We start from the raw sequence: 24,488 nt of genomic DNA on the forward strand, positions 1-24,488 counted from the left end.
CTAGAGTTTTTAACTGAGGAGTAAAGAGGGGGAGTACTTTTAGTAGGACACTACTTCCTGCCCCTCGAACGGAAGCGCCTAGAACAGAGTGACATGGCCATCTTTTATCTGTTTGACTCAGATCATAAACATTTGAAAGACGGACTGCACTTTATTCTCTGAGGAAAAGCCAAAGACAGTTACAAAGAAACCCGCCCTAAGCCTGACATACTATCTGTTCCGCAGAGCAGAGGGCTGCAGGACAACGCTCATGTTTATCCTGGATTCTAGCCAGGTGGCAATTCTGGAACTTTGTTCAGAGATAAAGTGCCTCAGCCTCAGAGAGGAAGTGCTCTGTTCAGGAACTACCCGGGGGGCTGTAGATCCCCATCTCACAGAGGCAGGAAAAGCTGCAGGCAGTGTGTCCGTGTGCCTGTACAGTGAGGTAGGTCCTGAGGGCCCTCCTTTCACAGGGAGGCAGCAAGGCACTGGAAAGTACAAGAGACCGTTACATCCTCAGTTCTTAAAGAGTGGGAGTGTGTTTTCTGATTTCAGCACTTGTTGATTTCTTTCTGTGTTCAAAGTCCTTTAAAAGAAGAAAGAATCAGAATAAGGGGGGAAAAATCTCAACTTGTCCTTGTTGCTTCTGTAAGGTGCTAGTTTACACCCCTTTGAATGAGTGAGGGGTGGCCGAGAGCCCCGTAGGCTCCATGGAAGCGGGAAGGGAAGCCGATGTCATGAGCTTTCTTTTCAGATCACAGAAACATGACTTTAAGACTCTAACGTTGATGGGAAACAAACCAGAAAGGGGTAAGTTGGCTCTCTATCTTGACAACAGTTTTATCATTCCACAAACTGGATTTTGAGGAAAGGGAATAGTGAAATTGTCATTTCCTTAATGTGAGTTATACATACAAACGACTAATCAGAAATCAGGGAAAGTTACAAGTACATGTGATTGATTAAGGAAACCACTTGAGGAAGAGAAAACAACCCCGGCTCCCACATTTCCTGACTTCCCCTTCTGATTTTGTGTCGTTTCCTCTCTTTATTTTTCAGTGTGTTTATTTTAAAGGAAGCTTCTCTATAGGAGAGAGACAAGAGCCCCACTCACCCATCCCCATATACGCACGGGATTGAAATGTGTTTCTCTCAGTCTTATTCCAGATCTTATGTCCTGTGACCTATGACCTATGTTCCTGGGAAGTCACGCGGGCTCTGGAAGCACTGTTGGAAAGTCATGGGAAAAGAAAGCATTACTCATAGTGAGGAAACTGTGACAAACAGATGTGATAATTATCAGTTAGCACTGACTGGGCCGATGCAAGATATCATCACTGTGCCTAACAGTGAACAAACCCATGCGAATCACACACTGGTCACATGTCTGTGATTCCTTTTGTAATTTTGTTTGCATGTATGTGTGCATGTATATATGTGTGCTTATGAATATATGGCATGTGTGTATGAGTGTGCAAGAGCATGTGTGTGCATGTGTGCATATATGTATGCACGCAGTATACATGTGTGCTTATGTATATATGGCACATGTGTGTGAGTGTACAAGAGCATGTGTGTGTGCATGTGTCTATGTGATATGTGTGCATGCATGTGTGTATGCATGCGTGTGCAGTGTATATGTGTGCTTCTGTATATTAGCACAAGTGTGTGCGTATGCAAGAGCATGTATGTGCACGGATATATGTGTGCTTGTGTATATATGGCACATGTGTGTGAGTATGCAAAAGCATGTGTGTATGTGAATGTGTGTGCACACATGTGTATAGGCATGTGTGTGTGCATGTGTAGATGTGTATGCTTGTAGAGGCCTGATGGTGACACTGGAAATCTTTGATTACTTTTCACTGTGGCAAGATCTGTCACTGAACCTAATGCTTTTCAATTCCAACCAAGCAGTTCGTCCTGAGGACCCCTGCTTGGATTCTGTGTGCTGAGTATCCAAAACCCAGTCCTCCCACAGCAGCCAGTGCTTTATCCACTGAGCCACATCCTCAGCCTGCCTACGAGTCTTAATTGAAAAAAAAAATGTTTCTTAAGACATGGTCTTATTGCACAGCCTAAGCCATGAGCCCAGGCTGGCTTCGAACTCCAGGTCCTTCCGCTGTGTCTCATCAATGTTAAAATTGTAGGTGTGAGCCGCTCTGCCTGTCCCAGGGTTCTCAAAATCAGAATTTCTGCTACCGTTAGGCTTGTATTTTCAGTGGTCATAGTTCATTTAGTGAATCATGGAATTAAGTTTAAAGAGAAGAAATAAAGTCAGCTATAATACCCTGGTCAGGTGACTATCATCCCCATGTTAGAGGGGTGGGATGTTAGGTTTTAGAAGGCGAAGTAGCTGGCTGAAATTCATAGTGCTCGTAAATGTAAGGCTGCATTTGTAATTTCTTGCTCTTAAGAACCTTAATTGAAGGTCATAGTCCGTCACTCAGCATCTCTTTTGATAATTCAGGATGTATCACATTGCTAATGTAACTAAATGCATATAAAAATCTTAGTGAGCCATAGTGGCACACACTTTTCATCCCAGCACGCAGGAAGAAGAGGCAGGGATCTTCTCTGTGCATTCCAAGACAGCAAGGCTACACAGTGTGACTCTATCTCAAGAAATAACAAAAGAAGAAAAAAAAAGGAGGAAAAGAAAAATCTATTCTCCAATGTGTGTATGGTGAGAAATCATGAGTCAGCATTGTATTGAAATTAGGTTAAACGCCAGCCTGTATCATACAAAGGGAGTATGTGTAAATTCCATCGGCAATTTAAACTGTTTGAGGACATCTAGAAAATCTTCTGCAGACTGTAAAGTGCTGTGCAAATTCCTTTCTATGTGTGTGTGTTTGCATGTACACGTGAGCATCAGACCTGTAGGAAAAAAAACTCTTAGTCTTGTTACCCTCCGTGGAAATTTAAAAATTCATCTTGAGCTTAAAATTTGCAAGTGACTTCCTAGACAAGACAAAGCTCTATGTCTTAAAATTTCAAAAATAGTTGTATGTTATAATTTACCTAACAGTTTATATGGGAGCCATTTCATGTGTCATATGATCCTTAAACAGTCTATGGAATTTCTGTGTGGACTTTGTGCAAGGCAGGGTGTAAGAGTGGTTATGGCCGATAATGACTGCTTATCAACAAGAAAGCCAGCACATTTGACCACAGTCCAAGAGTATAAAGCGGTGCCTACAGATAATCTATTTCTAGCTCTTAAGGAAGCAACGTCATTACTAACTGGTTACGGTGCAGGTATTCAGCAGCCTTGAAAGGTTAAACTCGAAAGAGCAGTCAGAAAGTTGACCCTGAAGCATCCAAATCTTTCCAAAGTTGTGAAGGTGCGCCTCAGACACATTCCTCACTCTACAGAAACCTAAAATGGCTATGGTACTTCTTAGAAGTGTCTGTGAGTCCCCGATTGTCTAAAATTAAAATGTCTACTTCTCTAAAAACTTACTGTGGGCTTGGACAGATGTCTTAGTGGCTAAGAGTGCTTATTTCTCAATCATGAGGATCTGAGAGTTCAGATCCTAGTACCCATGTGACACACACACTCTCACACACACTCACACACAAACACACACAGAGATACTCACACACACACACTCATATACACACAAACACAAACACACATACTCACCCACAGACACACACACAAATACACAAATACTCACACAGACACACAGACACACTCACACAGACTCTCTCTCTGTCACACACACACACACACACGCACACACACACACACACACACACACACCCCTCATTGGCCATAATCGCACCACATGACCACTCTTGAGTCTGTTACTGACAGGGAGAAAACATTGTATAGACCAATTAGGCTACTTCTGGAAACTGGAATAGCCTTTCTCGGACTTATGGTTAGGTGAGAGGAAAGGAGGAAAAGGAACAAGGAAGACTGTGTAGTAAGCAGTCAACAGCATTCACTGTGTTCACAACTTGTCAAACTTCCAGTGCTCTATCCTAATAGGGATTTGACATCAAAACTTTTCATCATTAACATGGTCCCATCTTTAGAGACTTTGGTCATTCTCCTAATTAAAGGGGAATGCCTCTGGAAGCATTTAAAACACAGTCAAGAAGTCAAGTAACACGGGCACCAAAAGAAGTTCCAAGTTTATTCCCGAAAAGAATATGCCATACTCACTGATGGAGGGAGAATGGTCATGAGTGAACTCTGTGGCAACGAACCAATGTCGGGGAGGAGGAGTCACCATCCTTCAGGGCTGTGATTCCTTCTCCGTCCCCTCCCCAACCTAGAAGTCGCCCTTCAGCCTTGCACCCATGCGAACTTGCCAGCTTTCTGCATCATGACCCAAAGACCTCGCTGGTGAGGATCATTGTGGCCTGAAGAAAGGCAGGCGTAAAGCCAGGCTTCCACGAAATGCACACGGTTTGTGGAATGGCCATGCTGTTTTGAAAGCTCCCTTTATGAAAGACTAGCATAAAGTCAACAGCCCACGGTTGCTCAAAATCCGCGCTTATTTGTTGCCTCTGCCCTCCACGTCCCTACTCAGGAGAATTATAGTTAAGTTGCGTTTTTAAACTATGTCCCCAGGCGAGTGTTGAGTAAGATGAAAACTTGCTGGGTCACCAATAAATCATTTCGGGAATAGGGGGGCATTTCAGGAAAATTAAACAAAGCCTAGAAAAGCCTTAGCTTGCAGTTTATTGTCATGGAATTTGAGTGACGGCTCTCCACGCTCAGACCAGTACTAAGCAGGAAGCTCTGAAGAGGAAAAACAAAAAACAGCCCTCCTGTCCACAGTACAGACGAGAAAAGACAATGGTACAGACATTGTCCTTTTAAACAAAACTGTGGTGCCTAGTCCTTTAACCCTTTCTACGTGATCTGATGATTGGGAGAAAGTCTACAATGACAACCAGATAACTCCAAGATAGCTCTAGCCTAGAGCTAGAGCTAGAACACAAAGTTTCAAAAGTACTCCAAAACTCAGCTACTCCCCCCAGATAGTTACCTTCCCTGGTGCCCTGGCTACAATGTGCAGGCAGATTGCTCTCCCTGGGATCTTTGCAGATGAGAAGATGCATGGGGGAACAGTGTGCATAACTCCTTCGGCTGACATTTAGAAGTGCTTTCTGGGGGTTGAATAAAAGGAATCATACTTTTTCCATGGGCCCTCGTGGTTTGAGATTGGCTAATTGTGTTGTGACCCTTCTACTTTTACTTGGTACACAATCCCAATGCCCAGTTGTCCACTAATTGCAACTGTCATTCCGTACCACAAAAATGTCAGCGCAAATTCCTTAGCAGAGCTCATCTCTGATTGCCTCCATAGCAACTAGCTGAGGATGTTAAGAGGTTTCCCCCAGGAACCCACGAAGAACCAAAGTACATCGTCGTTTCTTTCATTTTTCTAGCACTTGTCTACCTCAAGAGGAACTGGATAGAATTCAGTAAATATTTTTCATCTTGAAACCCAACTAATCAACCAGGTCAAAGGCCGGGTCTGTTTCTTTAGATGCCCTACTGACATCATCTTACTTTGAAGGCTGATTTCCTGTCCTTTGCCTGGAATAAATCACTCTGTTCTCTCGACTTCTGTCTTATACTTCCTAAAATTAACATTGCTAGGATGAGTATGTTCCTTTTTTTTTAAATCTTCTGAGAATCTTTGGCCATGTATTTTTGTTGTATTGGTTCCTCCCAGCTTCATCCACATCCACCCTCTCTATTCTAACCTCCCTCCCTATGTAACTATTGAGTTTTCTACCCATTCCCCAACCACACCAAGTGTGCTCAACTACTCTGGGGAGAGAGTCCTGCCCCGGACTGCGGTCCACCTACCTGGTGTGATGTAATTACAGAGAGTTCACCCTCCCTCTCCCAGAAGCTAATAGCTCTTTAGCTTGTGGCAGGTTTCCCGCTAGCTGACTACCTACTCACCTTCATGCTGGGATCGTACCTGGCTGGAGGTTGTGCAGGTCTTGGGCAAGCTGTCACAACCCATGTGAGTTCATGTGTGTACCTGCCCTGCCGTGTCTGGAAAACACTGTTTGCTGAAGTCATGCCCCACCTCTGGCTCTCAGTCCTGTAACTCCATCATTAGTCTACATCCCTGAACCATACTGGAACTTCCCATTTAGGGCTGGGCACTCTGCACAGTCTCTCTCTTTCCTCATTGACCTCTTTTGCGTTTCTCTCAATCACTGTCGGACTTTAGGAAGCTTCTCTGATGGGAGTTGAGAGGTGCTCTGATCTGTGGGCCCAGCCTGAAGTCATGGGAGTCATTTGAATACTCAGTCAGTTTGACAGAAGAATAGTAATAGATTCTCTCCTAGAGCCCATAGTCTACCTAGCCATAGCTTCTTGGCCCTGTCGTAGTACCATCTCATGGGAACAGATCCAATCAGATCCAATCAGAAACTTGTCGAGTGGGAGTACGCTTTTTAGATCAGATGAGGAACTTGGTGAGTATGGATATATATGCTCATAGCATGTATTTAATACTCTCTTTAATAAAAAGACTTAAGAATCATGAACAATTTTAATGTCCCCTTAGGACATTAACTAGCACCCTCAGAGAACTGAGGGCACCAACTTTCATCACCTTCTGTGAGTCCTTCCGGCTCTTGGAAGCTATGGCTTCACGAATATACAGATTCCGGTTGGTTACTCATCACTGTGGTTGAAGAGATCAGTTTGCATTACTAGGTGGGACACGGCTATGCATAAAGTAAGTGTGATTCTTCCCAACTTCATAGCAGACCTGGACAAGCAGCTCTGAAGGACTAGCTCTTGATTCTTATAACATTATACGATAACTGTCTTCAGATAGATAGATCATCCCACAGCAGTATATTTTATGGTTTATTTAGCGTGCTTAGAAGGGAGTCATTACCTTTGCGCTGTGTTGGAATGGAATTTATTGGTCCTGTCAGCCATCACCTGTCTGCGTGCTTAATTATTTTTATGCTCTACTTTGCAGAGGATGACAACGTGGTATTTTTTCCTCTCGTTATACAGAAGTCAAATATTAGAGGAGAAAACCATGAAGCTCCTTCCTGGAAATACTGTAAACCACAACACAACGGAGGGACCGAAGGAGTTTCCCGTTGTTCATCTTAAGCACCGTGGTTAGACTCAGCCTCTTTCTAGACTCTTGTCAAACTGCAGCCAATCCAAGGGATGCCCTATTTGCTGCAACAAAAGAAAGTGGGCATCCTTACTCCTGCTGATTTCACACTGCTCTGTATGCGTGTGTGTGTGTGTGTGTGTGTGTGTGTGTGTGTGTGTGTGTACCACAAATGGACACTTCCTCAATCACTCTCCACTTTATTTATTCAGACTACTCATTGACTGAACTGGGCTTTGCCAGTTTGTCCTTGCCTCTGACTTTCCAGTACCACAGATACAGGCACACTTCCTTTCCTGGCTTTTTAAGGTGGGCTCTGTAGATTTGAACTCAGGGCCTCATACTTACGCAGCAAGTGGTTTACTGACTGAGCCAAGTATTCTCTTTAGCAGTCCCTGCGGCCTGCCCTGTCAATTCTTAACGACCTTCTGAAACAGGCTTTGTCCTTTGGATTGTAGACGACCATCTATCTACCTACAGAATCACTTCACACACTCAACCTGGTTATTCCCTGGAGATCCAGTATTATCCACACCGCCACAGTACTTCACTGGCCTCACCACCAGCCGGATAAACACCACGCTTTATACAGAGTCTCTCATTTAAGCCCTTCAGCAACTCTACAAGGTGAATTGTCCTGTTCAGCTTTTCCCGCTATTGAAATAGCATGCAGGATGCAGGTGACGCAGGTGGGACTAGAACCCAGGCAGTCACTCAGCTGCCGTTCTCCAGCCTCTCCTAACTCCCACACAGATAGTGTGGAGCATTTGGGCAAGTAGAGCCTGGCACAGGACAGAGCCCACACACAGAAGGGCTCTGCCTGACCCTGACTTTCTCTGAGTTCTTTCAGTGGTAAGAAGCTTTGTTCATTTCCTTTGTGCTCCAATTGGCTTTTGATAATTTTGTCCACACAAAATGCCAGAGACGGCCCAGACTGTACTCGTTAAGGGTTATCATGTCTCCTGTCAGTTGTTTACAAGAAGGGATCTGCTTGGCCTTGGCTACTTTTAACTGAAGTCATTTTAGGAGAAGTCAAGAGTCACAAAAGCAGAGCTTTAAGAAGTTTCATGAGTATCTTCTGTAAATGAAAAGAATAGAAAAGAACAAAGTACAGATTCAATTACAAGCCTCGTGTTGGCTTTGTGGGCACGAGTGGTGTGTGTGTGTGTGTGTGTGTGTGTGTGTGTGTGTGTGTGTGTTCAGGTACATGTGCATTATTCATGTGTTTGCATGTGTGGAGTCCAGAAGCTGATACTGGATATCTTTCTCAATCACCAATGACTCTTCACTTTTTTTTTTTTTGTTGTTGTTGTTTTTAATGGTTTTTAACATTTATTTGAAAATTTTCTGGGCAAAACTGTCTCTACTCAATCTCTCTCTCTCTCTCTCTCTCTCTCTCTCTCTGTCTCTCTCTCTCTCTCCCTCCCTCTCTCTTCCCTCCCTCCTTTCTTTTCTTTCTACTTTTTTGGCAAAACATTTTTATTGAATATTTTATATATTTACGTTTCAAATGCTATCTCCTCTCCCCCCTCTCCCATCCCCTCTTCCTCTCCCCCTGCTTCTATCAAGATCCTCTCACTCCCACCCACCCACTCCCACCTCATTGCCCTGGCATTCGCCTACACTGGGGAAATGAGCCTTCTATGAGGCTGGAGCCATGCATCCCTGCATGTATACTCATTGGTTGGTGTTGTAGTTCCTGGGAGCTCTGGGGTGCAGGGTGGGGGAGTTGGTTGTTTGGTACTGTTGTTCTTCCTATGGGGTTGCAAAGTTTTAAGGCAGGGCTTCTCACCGAACCTGGAGTCCGTAGTTTCAACTAGACTCACTGTCTAGGAAGTGCCAGGGGTCCGTCCTCTCAGCCTCCCAGCCCCGCCCAGGGATTACAGGTTTATGCTGCTGCTCCTCCATTTTTTCTCACGGGTGCTGGGATGCAGACTTAGGTCTTCACGCTTGAATTGGAAGTATTTTGCCCACAGAGCCTGTAATGATGGCTTTTGAATGGTGGTAAATATCTCGGGGAAACTAAATAGCCCCACTGCAGAGCCAATGAAAGTCTTTACGAGGAGAAAACTAAGGCAAGAGGAGAGTGGAGGTTGGGCTTGTAGCTGACCGGGTGCCAGGCAGAAGCCCTGTTAGGTAAGAGGAACTTTCTCATTTGATGAAAACAGGCAGCCAAGGGAAAGTCTCTGCATGGTGGGATGACAACAGATTTACTGGGTTTTAGTGTTTGGCTGTGAGTTCTGAACAACAGAAGCAGGAAGGAAGCAGCTCTGTACGGCATCTGGCCTCTTGGGAAACCTCGAGATGGGGCACAGGATAAGCCCAGTCTTCTCCTGCCTCACGTGCTCCTCATGGAATCCTGAAATGCACCGGCTTTCTCTTAAAAGACAATTTCCAGTGGTGAAAAATGACCACCACCTAAATAGAAGGTTCCGGGTGTCAGGGACCTAGCTGATCTCTTTCCTGAGCACCTGGAGCACAAACATTGCTCAGAGGAGGAAGATTTGAGGAACAAACACTTCCGGGGCTTAAGAGTAGCCAGAAAAATATCTGGGAGATTTTTTTTTCTGTTATTCATATGAATAAAGATAACAGAGACGAAGGACAAGAAGCAGGGAGACCAGAGAGACAGAGACACAGAGAGAGGAGAAGTAGGAAGAGATGGAAGAGGGTAAGGAGGAGAGGACGAGGGGGAGGGGAGGAGCAGGAGCAGAGGGAGGAGGGGGAGGGGGAGGAGGGGAGGAGGGGAAGGAGGAGGAGGAGGGAGAAGTTAGAGATCATTCCTCATCTGTTATGACAACTGAGTTATTTTTGTTCATATCTATTTTGTATTTGTGACTTCCTTCAGAAAAGATGTCAGATGATTATGATGAAATAGTCCTCTGTGTGTGTGAGTGTGTGTGTGTGTTTGTACAGCTGTGTCTGTGTTTGGGGTTGACTTTAATTCTTCAGTTCTGCTGAAGTGACTTCCCTACTTCTCCTGATTCAGCAGGGAGCACTTAGAATTATAAGAAGCAGGATTAGCTCACAAACAAAACAGCCCATCCCTGCCTAATAACACAGCTTAGTGATAATGAGGGCAAGGCACTCTGGGAAGGCCACTCCCCGTCAGAAGTCTTAGGACATCTAAATTGGGAGTTGGTGATCTTGTAAACAAATTCAAGTTACCTTCCAGCAAAACCCCAAACTACTTGTTGGAGATGGGTTTTGGCTAGGAGATGTGAATCCAGATCAAAATCAAAAGCCACATAAATACTAAAATAGCCAGAACAGAGACACAGTCATTACAGGAAACTCATGAGGCTTCAAAGGAGGTTTGAAGAAGGAAGAACTGCAGCCAGAAGAGCTGGTGGCGTTGCCGGTCTGTACTGGAAATGTCGACATCCTCTGGAGAGGAAGAGGAAGGAGTTAGCAGTGCCAGACGAGCAGCTGGACAATGACAAGACAGGAAACCAGGCTGCTGATGACAGTGAACTGCAAACCCGGAGGAGGGACGCATCAAAGCTACCGGGCCGCTGAAGACTGGGGCAGGGACAAAGTGAAAGCCATGAGGGGCTCAGAACCAGTCACAGGCTGCACACACACGATCTAGTGGGTAGCCAGGTCTCCATTTATTTCTGTTGAAATACCACGAAAGGGCCTTAGTCCTATTGCAGTCATCCCAGGAATAGACTATTGCATTTCGCACCGGCTCAAACATTGCCTCAAAGAGAAGCCATTCAAATGTGAGAGACTACCATTATAGATGTCTCAACACAGTGCTGGTTAATGATTCCAGGTAACACTGAGTCTTTGTCCCCAGTACTTTATGGAAAATATAATTCAACCCCAAGGTTAAAAGACCAAGACTGACCAAGTGTAAGGAACAAATATTGGCAGTCTTCCTCCAGAGCTCAGGATCTAAGCCCCCCCACTCCATCTTGCCTAAGAAGCCGGGTGGATCTATGGCATTGTCCTGAACAAACTTCCATCTCATTTCTATTTATATCTGCTCTACTTGCCAGAATTCCTGTCACTGTCCCTTGCCAACCTTTGCAGGGACAGACAGCAGCTAAATGCTCAGAATTGGAGAGCAACCCAAGAGCCCAGAAAGTGGTCTAGGTTAACAAAGCCTGGAATAGAAGAGCACGGAGTGAAGTGAGCCGGAACAGAGAAGTAAACAATGACCCCCTAGCAAAGTGGGTCGGTTCAGATAACCCCTCAAGGAGCAATTTTACTCATCTTCTCGGAAAGTTAGAGGTGGAATGAATCCTTCGACCAGATGAGGGGGTGATCGATAAGCTCTTATTTAAGAGTCTAGCCATATTTGGGGGGAAGGCTACCTTACCAATAATCAAATGTAACTATTGTTAGTTAACAACTCGATGTAGTTAAGTGATGTAGCAAGGCTTAACTACTTTGTGGGTTCTTCTTTCTTCCACCCCTTTCGACCCCCCTAACACTAGATGGGAGAGAAAAGGGGATAGAAAGGAAAGTGGGAGTGTTGTCATTAATAGGTGGGACGGCTCCTGTTAATGGGGGGTTGAGTTCCTTGGGGCCAGTTTGATCTTTGCTGTCAGGATATCTAATTTCTTCTTGCTGTTTCTTTTCTCTTTCTTTTTTCTCTTGCACAGGACTACTTAACAAACCGTGACCAACAACAACCAACAGCTACCCCCCCTCTCAGGGCCCTTTTTTTATTTATCCTCTGAAAGGGCCTCCAGAATTCCAAATGCCACACAATGGCAAAAGCTATCGAAAGTGTCAAAATCACACCCTTGCAAGAGCTCGAAGAAAATCACAGTCAGCTGCTTCCTACAAGCTGAAGCGGCCTGATGTCCCACACCAGGGACTGAAACGAAAGCACACTCCTTTCTGTGTTTTCTAAGGAAACCAAAATTCTCACTATGAAGTGATGTCTTAGTTTGCTTTTGATTGCTGTGATAAGTATCATGGCCCCCAAAGACCAGCGTGGGGAGGAGAGTTTATTTAGCTTACTCTTCCAGGGCACAGTCCAACTTTGAGAGTAGGGGAAGAAATCTGGAGGCATGAATTGAAGCGGAGACCATGGAGGAACCCTGCTTACTGGGCTTTCTCTACTTGGCTCCTCAGCATGATTTCTTATGCAAGTCAAGACCACCTGCCAGGGAGGCACTGCCCATACAGTCCGGGAGCATCCCACACCAATCTTTAATCAAGAAAAGGCCCCATAGATGCTGCTGCTTCTGCTTCTGCTTCTCCTCCTCCTCCTCCTCCTCTTCCTCCTCCTCCTCCTCCTCCTCCTTCTTCTTCCTCCTCCTCCTCTTCCTCCTCCTTCTTTCTTCTTCTTCTTCTTCTTCTTCTTCTTCTTCTTCTTCTTCTTCTTCTTCTTCTTCTTCTTCTTCTTCTTCCTCCTCCTCCTCCTCCTCTTCCTCCTTCTTTCTTCTTCTTCTTCTTCTTCTTCTTCTTCTTCTTCTTCTTCTTCTTCTTCTTCTTCTACTACTACTACTACTACTACTACTAGTAGTAGTAGTAGTAGTAGTAGTAGTACTTGGAGGCCATATACAGAACCTTTCACGTGTTAGGTAAGTGCTCAATCACTGAGCTAGCTATAGCATCCTGATGTAGTTTTTGGATTTTTGTTTTAAAGGAATGAAAATTTCAGAGATTATTTTTCTTATCTGACTGCCACCTTGGGGTTGTGCAATGCAGAGGACATGTGTCTCAAACATTCCCTTCACAACTCCACTGCTCAGCTGTGTCCCATGGGGACAGCTGCTCAGAGTGACTTAGGATCTGAAGATACAGAATCCCAAATGTATAGAAAGGCTGATAACTATCCATGGATAAGATCTACTTAAAGTACCAAGGAGAGTTCACTTGGTGCACATCGCCATGTAAGAGACAAATTGTGAGGGGTTGGGGATTTAGCTAAGTGGTAGAGCGCTTGCCTAGCAAGCGCGAGGCCCTGGGTTCGGTCCCCAGCTCTGAAAAAAAGAAAAAAAAAGAGACAAATTGTGAGACACATTGTATGGCCACAGTGGAAGGACACTTTTATTTTTTGAGGAAAACCCAGAAATACCTTAACAGTTTTATGCTATTGTTCATGTCAAAATGTCTTCTGAAGCCAGATTGTTGAGGTCTGAGCACTTTTTCCCAGGTAAAACCAAGATGTCCAGATAGCTACAATTTGCTTTGAGTTAAACTAAGGAGGTTCAACTGTACTTATATACACTGTTACATTATACAGAATATCATGTTCCATTTCAGAGAATAGAAGGATAGAAATAAACTATTAAACTTAAACTTAAACTATTAGATAAAAACTCACCCAGCATATAACTATAACTTTTTTTAATTAAATCAGATACTATTATATACTACTATTGTGCTAATATTTTTTATTACTGAGCAGTGCTTGGAGTTGAACCCAGGGCCTAGCCCATACTTACCAAGTACCCTACCACTAAGCCACACCCTGGCTCCTATGAGCCTATTTAAATAGCATACATTCCCTCTGGGGAGGGTGCATTGTTCTTGGAGGTGCTGCAATACCAGGTCAATCCATGGTATAGACAGAGCAAGTGCCTACTACACCTTGTATTTCCAAAACATTGCTTTAATAGATTGTCCTTTGCTAGAGGACATGTCAGATATTTAACTGGTAAGAACAGATACCATTTTTTTCTCTCAGGCAAATCACAGAGAACTGACCCCAACCACAAGCTCCTCTTTTTGTTAATTTGCTTGCTTTTGTTTGTTGGTTTTAAGACAGAGCCCTGCCTGTTCTGGAATTTTCTATGTAGACCAGACTAGCTAGGAGCTCACCGACATCCTCCTGCTTCTCTCTCCCAAATGCTGGGATTGACACATGCACCACCACACCTGGCTTCACAGGATTCTTAAACATCAAAGGAACTACTAAAACATGCAAAAGAGAAACAGTAACTTTTCTTGAGGCCATTACTAAAACATTCAAAAGAGAAACAGTAACTTTTCCTGAGGATGTTACTAAAACATTCAAAAGAGAAACAGTAACTTTTCCTGAGGATGTTCTGCCCATTAGTTCTCGGCTTTATTTCCATGGATGTTTTGGATGGAAGGGACTCATGGCTGACCTCACACCCATTCCCCTCCCGTCTCTAACAGAGCTCCAGCTTTCAGCTCACCACAGTGTCAAGATGTGCTGACATAATGGGCGGGGTGTGACCCGGGCCCCGGAGGACATCGTAGGAGTGGTCCATGTTGGATTGTCTCTCTCCAGGCTCTTCTATCGGAGAAAACAAACAAATCCTGAGTTCAAACTTCTCGCTTCTGCACACCAGAGACTTGTAGCTCTCTTCCCCCCCTCAACCTCAAACGCCCAAGACAGCGGGAAATCAGGAGCGCGGCTTGCAACAAGAAGTGTAGTTGTCATCTTTCAGTTCTCTCAAAGCCTCCAAAGACGGTTATTTTATCTTCTATTTTTAGCTTCCGGACATTTGATTTTGCTAAAACAGACAAGGAAAAAAATGACCCATGATTTCTTTAGTTCCTAGATTCTGTCTGTCTCTTTGTCTGTCTGTCCATCCCCTCTCTAACACACATATACACACACAGACACACACAGACACACACACCCACATACACACACACAGAAACACACACACAGAATAGATATACACACAGACACACACAGAGACACACAGACACACACACAAACACAGAGACACACACAGAGACACACACATAGACACACAGACACACAGAGACACACAAACACACAGACATATACACAGAGACACACACAGATACACACACCAACATACACACACACAGATATACACACAGATACACACACACACACATAGACACACACACAGAGACACACACAAACACACAGACACACAGAGACACACACAGACACACACACCCACACACACACACAGACATATACACAGAGACACACACAGACACACACACCCACATACACCCACATACACCCACACACACACACAGACACACACAGATACACACACACATAGACACACAGACACACAGAGACACACACAAACACACAGACATACACACAGACACAGACACAGACACACACACACACACACACACACACACAGAGCCCTCCTTCCCTAACTAATATTCAACAAGAGCATGTTTCCTTTGATCAGGATATCCATTTTTCACATATTCATATTCTACTTTGAATTCATGTTTATCTCATATGATTCTCAGGGAAACATTCATGAAGCGAGCAAGAAACAAATGAAGTGTTTCCATCTCTTCTACGTAGAAACTGTTTCCACCCTCATTACCACTTCGAGGTGTATGAACTATTTTCAGCCCTAATATGTATGCATGAGCATCCTGAATCCCACATCGTCTGGTCCAAGGCCTTGAGTAGAAGCAAACTTGCGGGCTGGGTGGCTGGGTGCCAGGGCCAGTAAGTGAATAAGGAGAATGGAAGTTAAAGGAGGCATCGGAGTCACAACATTGGAATTAAAATAAGGGTTTGCTCCCTCCTATTTCAAGTCTTTTCCCATTACACCACCTTGCCTCTCCCTAGAACTTCATTCTCCAATTTGCTGAGTTGTCTGTGTGGGTGTGTTGTTGATGAAAGGCCCTTTTCAGAGGGTCAGCCACAGTGACCTTCAGCTGATGTCCTAGCACAGTACTGCACACATTACAAAAAGGATTGCTTTCCCTGGCGGCTCTCCCAACCCTCACACACGGCGCTGTGCTGACAGCCATTGTCTCTGACAAGTGACTATGCTGGCAGCGTAGGATCCCCTCAGCCTTTCGCATGGCTAGCCAGCTCGGTCCTTCCCTTTGCTTCACACACTCATGGCAGCTGGAGTGTTCGTTCACCCAGGAAAAGGTTTCAGGGGACTCTGAGCCACCATCATTGGTGTGGTTTTACAACTGAAACGTTTGAACTGGGAAATGTAAGAATGACCACAAACCCTAACATTTAGAATATTTTCTTTCTTCTGAAAGAGTGGAGAAATGAAGAGGCATCAGCAAAGCCGGGAGCCAGCACCCTGCACCACTCTAAAGCTTGACTAAAGTGAACAGGGTTTCGTTGCCTTTTTTGCTGGCCACTGAAACAAATATTAAAATTCATCTAAGTTGGTAGCATGTGAGGCAGTTTAGATCCCATTGTGAGTAAACTACTGGACAAGATTCTAAGCCTACTATTTATAAGACGCATGACTGCAGAGAAGATAATTTAAAGTTCTTATTCGAACCTCAACTTTTATTAGTGTATAACACTACAAGACAGTGGTTTGATTACATTTTCACATATACATGTGTTTGATCCTCCACTAACCACCTTTACCTCCCTCATTTACTGGTCCCTCTCTGTCTTGTTATAGTCTCTCTCTCTCTCTCTCTCTCTCTCTCTCTCTCTCTCTCTCTCTCTCTCTTTCTCTCTCTCTCCCTCCCCTTCCCCCTTCTTCTCCCCCTCCCCCTCTCCCTCTCTCTCCCCTTTCCTCCCCCTCCCCTTCCTCTCCTTCCCTCTTTCTCTCTCCCTCTTTCTGTCTCTCTTTGTCCCTCTCTCCTTTCTTCTTTAATGATACATATAGTACACATTATGATGTACATAATGATCATAAAGCATGCAACTGGTAGTTCTGATTCTGGCTCATTTCTGTTAGCATGATCTTTGGTTTTAGCGTTCTGTCCATTTTTCCTGAAAAACAACATGATTTCCTTTTCCTTAATAACTGAATGATATTCCGTGTGTGTGTGTGTGTGTGTGTGTGTGTGTGTGTGTGTGAGAGAGAGAGAGAGAGAGAGAGAGAGAGAGAGAGAGAGCAGCAGTGGTGTGAGAAGGTATACATATGATATGTTTTCTTTATCCATCTATCCATCCGTGAACAATTAGGCTGATTCTGTAACTTGGCACTAATGGAAGACCAGATAGAGACAAGGAGAAAGAAGGGGCAGAGAGGGAGGGGGAGAGGGAGAGGGAGAGGGAGAGAGAGAGTGAGAGGGAGACGGAAAGGGAGAGGGAGAGGGAGAGTGAGAGGGAGACGGAAAGGGAGAGGGAGAGGGAGAGGGAGAGGGAGAGGGAGAGGGAGAGGGAGAGGGAGAGGGAGAGGGAGAGGGAGAGGGAGAAATTAATTCTACCCAGGCCTAGCTTAGTGAACCAACCAATGAATGGATAATAAACTGAACAATTTCTTTTCAAATGAAGACACACCATAGTCAATAAGTACATGATAAAATGTATAGAATCCTTAATCACCACAGAAATACAGATCTAGAGTACTTTGAGAGCCTATCTCACCCCAGTCAGGGTGGTGATCATCCAGAAATTAAAGGTTATGATAATAATGAGGGCTGGGGGAAAAGGCATCCTTACATGGTGTTGGTGGGAAAGCAAATTAGTGCACCCACCTTGAAATTGTTACAGAGATTCCTCAAAACACCAAACCCCAGGATTTCCATATGATTCAGCTACCCAATCCCTGGAGCTATACACTGCTGTGCGTCTATTGCCCTCAGAATGGAGACACAGGGATACTTGTAAGATGCAGGCAGCTCACGAAAACTTAGAAAGCAGAGACTTTATCTAAGTTACAAGACTATGGGCACACAGGTGACCCAAGGGCAGCTAGTCACCTTCTTGAAAAGCCCAACATGGAGGATGATACTCAAACGCTGTCCCTAGAGTCCCTTGCCCAACTCATAGACAATGCCACTGAAGAGCCTGCTCCTCTTTAGCCACTGTGTTCTGCTTATGTACCCTGGAGGGACCTTAGAAATCTTGTAAGTTTCTGAGTCTTATAACAACAGCATTCCTTCCTTTAGCTCAGCAGGGTCTTTGTCCTTCTAGAAGACGCTCAGGATTCTTTATTTCCCTGTGGGGAAAAAATGTCATTGGGATTTTAAATGGGGGTTGCATTGAATCTATAAATCTGTTTACCAATGTAGCTATTTCTCCATATTAATTCTGCCAATCTCAGAGTGTAGAAGGACTTTCTATCTCCTAGCATGTTTTCCAATTTATTTCCTTAATATTTTTATCATTTTCATTATAGAAGTTGTTCAGACCTTTGATTGGGTTTACTTCTAAGTATTTAAGGGAAGGGAAGCTATTTCAAATGGATTATTTTCCTAGTATCTTTCTTTTTATTTTTTTCCACCTATTTTTATTTAACAGCATCTCATGTAGCATGGGGTGGCCTTTCTGGGGTATGGCTGAATTCTTGATCTTCTTCGTGCCGTGCTTTCACCTGTCAATCTCCATGTAGAGACTGTAAGCACATGTCACCACACTTGGCTCCCAATTTTCTTCCTTCCTTCCTTTCTTCCTTTCTTTCTTTCTTTCTTTCTTTCTTTCTTTTTTCTTTCTTTTCCTCCTTCCCTCCCTTCCTCTTCTTTATCCCCCCCCCTTTTATGAGACTTGGTTTTGGTGTATAGAAAACAAGTGATTTTTGTATGTCTACTTTGTGTTGTCCAACTTTGCTGAAAATGTTTATTAGATTAAAAAAATCTTCTCTTGAAATCTTTGAGACTCTTTCAGTAAGAGCTCATGACATGCAAATGGGGTCATTTGACTTCTGTTTTCCCTGTCTGGGTCCCTTGGAGTGCTTCTTCTTTCCTTATTGCTCTACACTGAATAAACGTGGTGATACCCAACAGCCTTGCTTACATATGACCCTACAGAGATCTGTGAGTTTTTATTCCACATTCAGTATAATTTTAGCTACAGATCTGTTGTGCATGACATCTATTTTGCTGTTTATATCGATCCCTACTTTCTTCAGGTTAAGGATTTTTTTTTCTGCATTGTCTGAGGATTATGTGATTAGGATTCATTGATCCTTTGTATTATTCTTTTAGCCTCCATTTTATCAGTTTCCTTTGTGATCTTTATTATATCTTTCCTTTTTTTTCTAAAATATTGAGGGCATTTGTTAATATTACGTATATAATTTTTTTCTACATGTACGTATTTGCCTGTGGAAGCCAGAGGGTGGCAGAACTCTTAGGACTGGAGATACAGACATTTCGAGCTATGTGGGTGCTGGCAGCCAAATTCAGGTCTTCTGCAAGAGCAGGAGTTTATGCTATCATGCACTGAACCTTTATTGATTAACATAAGCTGAGACATCCTTGCATTCTTGGAACAGATCCAACTTGATCATAGCTCATACTCTTTTAAAACGTGTTAAAGTCAGTTTTCAAGTGTTTTATTTCATAGCTTGTATCTTTGCTGATCAAGAAAATTGGTCTATAGTTTGTTGTGTCCTTACTGGGTTTGAGAATCAGGCTCCCACGGGCTTTGTGGGTGAACTGAGAACATCCTTTCCTGTCCTACTTTGTGCCGTAGTGTGAGGAACATTTATATTATTTCTTTAAAGATCTGACAGAACCCAGCATTGAATCCCTTTGGGCTTGGGGGGGTATTATTTTGAGAAGCCATTTTATGACTTCTTCAATTTTATTGGTTAAAATTGATCTATTTAGAGATTTTTAAAAAAAATTCTTATCTCAATTGGTGTAGGTCATACATCTCTAAAAATATATTCATTTATTCTGGATTTTCTAACTAATTGCAATATTGTTATATTGTTCTCAAAAATACTTTCTAATATATTCCAGGGGTGTCTGTGGGAATATCTCTTGTATTTCATGTCTAATGTTTGGGTCTTCTCTTTCTTTTGGTTGGTTTGGCTAAGGTCATGCTAATCTTATTTACCCTTTCAAAGAACCAACACTTCATTTCGTTGATCCTTGGTGTTGTTCTTTTAGCCTCTATTTTATTAGTTTTAGTTATTATCTTTACTATTTCTGTCCTTTTTTCTAAAATATTGAGGGCATTGTTAATATTGTGTATATAATTTTTTTCTGTATGTACATATGTGCCTGTGGAAGCCAGAAGAGGCTGTCAGATCTCTTGGGACTGGGGATACAGACATTTTGAGCTATGTGGGTGCTGGCAACCAAGTCCACGTCCTCTGCAAGAGCAGGAAAAGCTCTGAACTGCTGAGCCATCTCTCCAGCTCCTCACTGCTCCTCTTTCAACTTCTCTGAAATCATTCTATTTTTAATTCCACCCTTAAGTGAGACCACGCAGTGGTCTTCCCGTGCCTGGTTTATTTTACTTAATATGATAACCCCTGGGTTCATCCATGTCATTGCAACGACAAGCTTCCTCATGTTTCTGACCCAGGGCATTCCATTATGTGTAACCATATTCTTTTTTTAGCCGTGTATCAGTTGATGGACACTTAGGTTGTTTCCATTTCTTGGCCATCGTGAGTAAGTGCTTCAAAAACTGGGAGTCACGGGGATTTTCAGACTTTCACGTCCACTGGGTACACATCCAGTACTGGGATTGCTGGATTATGTATCAGTTCTGTTTTTGAGGGATCTTTAAGGGACCCTTCCTATTGATTTGTCCTTAAAAAAATGGCTGTAGCAATTTCTGTTTCTACAGAGAACAGGAGCTCCTTCCCCACCCCATCTTCGCCAACGCCTGTCATCTGTTGTTCAGCAAGCACTTTTTTTGGGTCATTCATGCTAGGCACTGTCTAGATGCTGAGGGTCCAGCGAGAAACAGACAGAGAAGAATCCCTGACTGGATGCTGAGGGTGCAGCTCAGCACTGGGACGGTTGCCTCGTACGTAAGCTGTGGGTCCTCTCTTCAAACTCAAGCACTAATCGCATAGTCTGTCCATCAACCATGATGGTGGTGGTGGTGAGAGGACGTGTGGATAAAACCAGTGCACAGTCTGTCGCTGATTGCTAAGCAGGACAGGGAAAACTAACATAGAAAAGGAGAGAGCATCAAGCAGATGGCACTGTATCAGGAAAGCTCAGAGGAAGATGAACCAGTAAAGACCTGAAGCAGATCCAAGCAAAGCTGTGGAAGCAGAATCCACAGAGCTCCTGGAAGTACATGGCAAGCACCTGGTATAGTCACAGACCAACAAAAAGACCAACTTGATTAGAGCAGACATAACCAAGGGGACTGGGGGGGAGAAACAGGAAGGGACAGGCTTTGTAGCCATTGTTGGAACTTTGTCTTGCTGTAGGTGAGGTGGAGGCCTTCGTGGGATGGGACAGAGAGGTGACATGAGCTGACTTACATTTTAATGGGAACATTTTAATGACCGTGTTGTGCAATCGGTAAAGCACCGAGGTTGTTGAAACAGCCTAATGAGACACGATGCAAATATTTGCTGGTGGATTTGACTCGGTATGGAAGGTTCAGAAAGAACTCCAAGTTTTGGGCATGAGAAAGTAAAAGGACACCATTCCCTTTGATGTATGTGTTAAAGATCTAGGAAGGACAGATCTGGGACAGACACATCGTTTGATATTAGACACACTAATCAAGTACCGAGCCAGCTGGATAGGAAATGAAAAAACAAATTAAAAAAAAAGAAAGAAAGAAAGGACACGACTGCTCCCGGTATGATGGAAAAGAAAGTTTATTGTAGATGTGTGGGAGAGCACAGCCAGAGGCAGACACATCTGGGAGAGTCTAGAGTGGACATGACCCTGGGCCAGGTCATGTGAGGACAGCAGGGAGGGGAGAAGGGAGAGGAGCCGCTGACCAAGAGGGGCAGCCTGCGCCAAAAGAATGGCCAAGAGAATGATAATAGCTAAAATGGCTGAGTTACATAGGTAACAGCCTATATGAGGAACCACGGAGAAATAAAGAGGGTAAGACTACTAGTGAGTGCCATGAACTCTCTGACTCATCCCAACAGCGATTCTGCCTGCCTCAAAATAATGTTCTTTGTCTCAGCTTAGTTTATCTGTCCCCATCCTTAAAAAGGTTAGCTGGAGACCCAACTCATAATCCGATTTAATACTTTTGCTATTATTATTCTATTTGCCAACATGAATATCTATGTACCATGTGCACACCTGGTGCCCATGGAAGTCAGAAAGGGATGTGGGATTTCCTGGAACTGGAACTATGGTTGTGAGCTACCATCTGGATGCTGGCAATTAAGCCTGGGTCTTCTTGAAGATCAGAGCGGTCATGTTTTTAGCTGAAAAGCCATCTCTCCAGGCCCCACAATCCCATGTATTGATCTGAATCCTGAGGAAATGATTTTAGTTGGGTCAAGATGCTTATACATACGGTTGTTCGTATGTTGTTCAAATAAAGAAATCTAGACGCAATCTAAATGCCCCAAGATGGGGAAAGGTTAAATAAATTGGCGTATATCTATAAAATAAAATATTATATATCCATTGAAATGATTTTCCATAATACTTAATTATATTGGGAAGTGATGTTATAAAATAATATAAAATAAAAATTAATATGAAGTTACATACAATACGATCCCAACTTTTTACTTTCCCATGTTCAGGGGACAAAGACTATAAAGAGAGATATGTAATGTCAGTGGTAGACAAATTTGTTGTATGTTTTTATGTTTTACTTTTTTTCCATCAGAGATAATCTTTCGATTATATTAAATTCTTACTGGCATTTAAGATGGAGAATTTCTGGGTTATCCCCAGTTTTCCTGAGAGCTCCCTGTCTGATTTCAATTATAGGCTCTAATATTCAGTACCTTTTTCTCCAGAACAAAGGGTCAAACTGAGTTGACCGTGCATGAGGGTGGCGAGCTGTCAGAAAACGAATACACTGGCACGGTGGCTGTAGGAATTATCTCCTTGCAGCCCCAGGGCAGTTCATCAGCTTGGAGCTTCACCCACTGGAGCGGGCAACTGGCCCTGCAGCTCATTGATCACCGAGAACTCATCCCTGAGCCTAGGCTGTTTATTCATTCATTCATTCACATCTCTGGGAAGCGGAGTCATTTCCTGTTTCAATCTCTTCTACATACCAGTCTCTTCTCCCCACCCACAGACACCTCTGGCCCAGAATTGACTGAGCACACTCTCTGACCTACAATGCAGGGGATATTCTTCATTTGGGTGAAGTGTTAGAGTGTCATTTTGTTTTTAAAAAAGGGCAAAATAATTGCAGGGCACCGCTTGTCCACCTGGTGAGTCTGAAGTGAATAGTGAAAGCAGATGATGTGCATCCCCCGTGAGCTGGATCCGTGCGTAGACGATGTTTTCAGTACTGCCAAACAGACCCCAGGTTTTGCTTGGAAGACTGCTTTCTGCATTCTTCTGTAGCTTCAAAATTAGGAAACCACACAGGCCTCCGGCTCTTGGCAAGCAACAGATTGCCCTTATGTTCTTACTCAGCACTTTGGGTCTTACAGAAATGTTGCCTCCACATGTCACGACCAGTTCCTCCAGTCTGAAGATACCCTGGGTATGCCTGGAGTCAGAGCAGCCCCAGGAAGAAAGAACCGGAATGGACAGAGTGGGGAAAAGAAACCGGCTCTACAGCTCCAGCCAGCTTGAAGCAAGCCTAGTTAGCAGCTCTTGTTGTCACCTAGAACCTTCCTCAGCCCCAGCTGCAGTCCTATGACTGATCTAGAAAACCTCAAATACACACTCACCAAGCCTAAGGCATCCTCCTCATCTGTTTTTCCTATGTCTTAGTTTTTCCTGGTTTCAGCCTTTTGGGCATCTCCCTTATGAGAGGTCAGTGTTCTGGAAAGTGAGATTGGTTTTACTTAGATTGTGTCCATGTCTCTTGACACAATACTTTTGAGTTTATTAGATATAACACTTGACTTGCATGGAACCGAATCTCAATCTGAAGAACAGAACAGACACAGAAGTGCTGGGTACTGTACAACCCCTGCTCTCCTTGGGTTTGTAAGATTGGGTAAAGACCATATCCCAGGCTCTGTATGGCCTCTAGGAATGTCAGCCTCCATTGACCTCAGTGTCTGTCATAAAATGAAGCCACACTCATTTCAATGGTTCATATACTACCACCGTAAAGACATTAAGAACGCTAGCTATATTCATGAAGAAAACATGATTCAGTTCTTGAAGGAAAATAAACACCCATGTACAGGCACGAATAAGGAATTGAAGGAACAATGTATGACAGTTGTACTGATATATGCTTGTAATCCCAGCACTGTAGAGACAGAGAATTGTGAGTTCAAGGCCAGCCTGGGCTCTATAATGAAACTTTCTCTAAATAATAACTAGATAAAACAATAGTGTAGGTCTGTGTTTATGGCTGTGCACGGGCGCTGTCCAAGTCCGAAAGCATAGTGTAGGGAGCTGCTGTGGAATGGGGAGCACAGGAAGTTTATACCTGAAGCATCATTCAGTATAGACAATCCACCCTCTGAAGACTCACCCAGATGCATCCTCACGCAGAGTTTTGAGTGAAAGCAGTAAGTAAGTCTAGAAACCAGAAAGAAACTTGTGAATTTAAAGCAATGAGTTTCCTGAAGGTAAACCCCTAGTCCTTTTGATAAAGGGTTCTACCTTCTCTCTCCTGAATCACCACCACCATTACCTCCTCCTCCTCTTCCTCTTCCTTCCCCCTTTCTAATACCATGACAC

At 43.7% G+C, this 24,488-nt stretch overlaps 1 long non-coding RNA gene and 1 other non-coding gene across 4 annotated transcripts; both read right to left on the bottom strand.

Moving 5' to 3' along the window:
• Positions 1-10,695: 10,695 nt before the first annotated feature.
• LOC134481719 (uncharacterized) lies at positions 10,696-15,860 on the bottom strand. Of its 3 annotated transcripts, XR_010057469.1 has the most exons (3): positions 14,234-15,860; positions 13,893-13,985; positions 10,696-13,051 (listed from the first exon to the last, which is right to left on the bottom strand). It is a non-coding gene; the product is annotated as an uncharacterized LOC134481719 (long non-coding RNA). The 3 variants fall into 3 exon arrangements; XR_010057467.1 differs by lacking the exon at positions 13,893-13,985; XR_010057468.1 differs by having other exon boundaries at positions 13,893-15,860.
• On the bottom strand, positions 13,586-13,778 carry LOC120096842 (U2 spliceosomal RNA). The gene has a single exon (XR_005493667.1). It is a non-coding gene; the product is annotated as a U2 spliceosomal RNA (small nuclear RNA).
• Positions 15,861-24,488: the final 8,628 nt, after the last annotated feature.

The sequence above is a fragment of the Rattus norvegicus genome, chromosome 14 (assembly GCF_036323735.1).
Source record: "Rattus norvegicus strain BN/NHsdMcwi chromosome 14, GRCr8, whole genome shotgun sequence".
In the NCBI taxonomy this organism is placed as follows: Eukaryota; Metazoa; Chordata; class Mammalia; order Rodentia; family Muridae; genus Rattus; species Rattus norvegicus.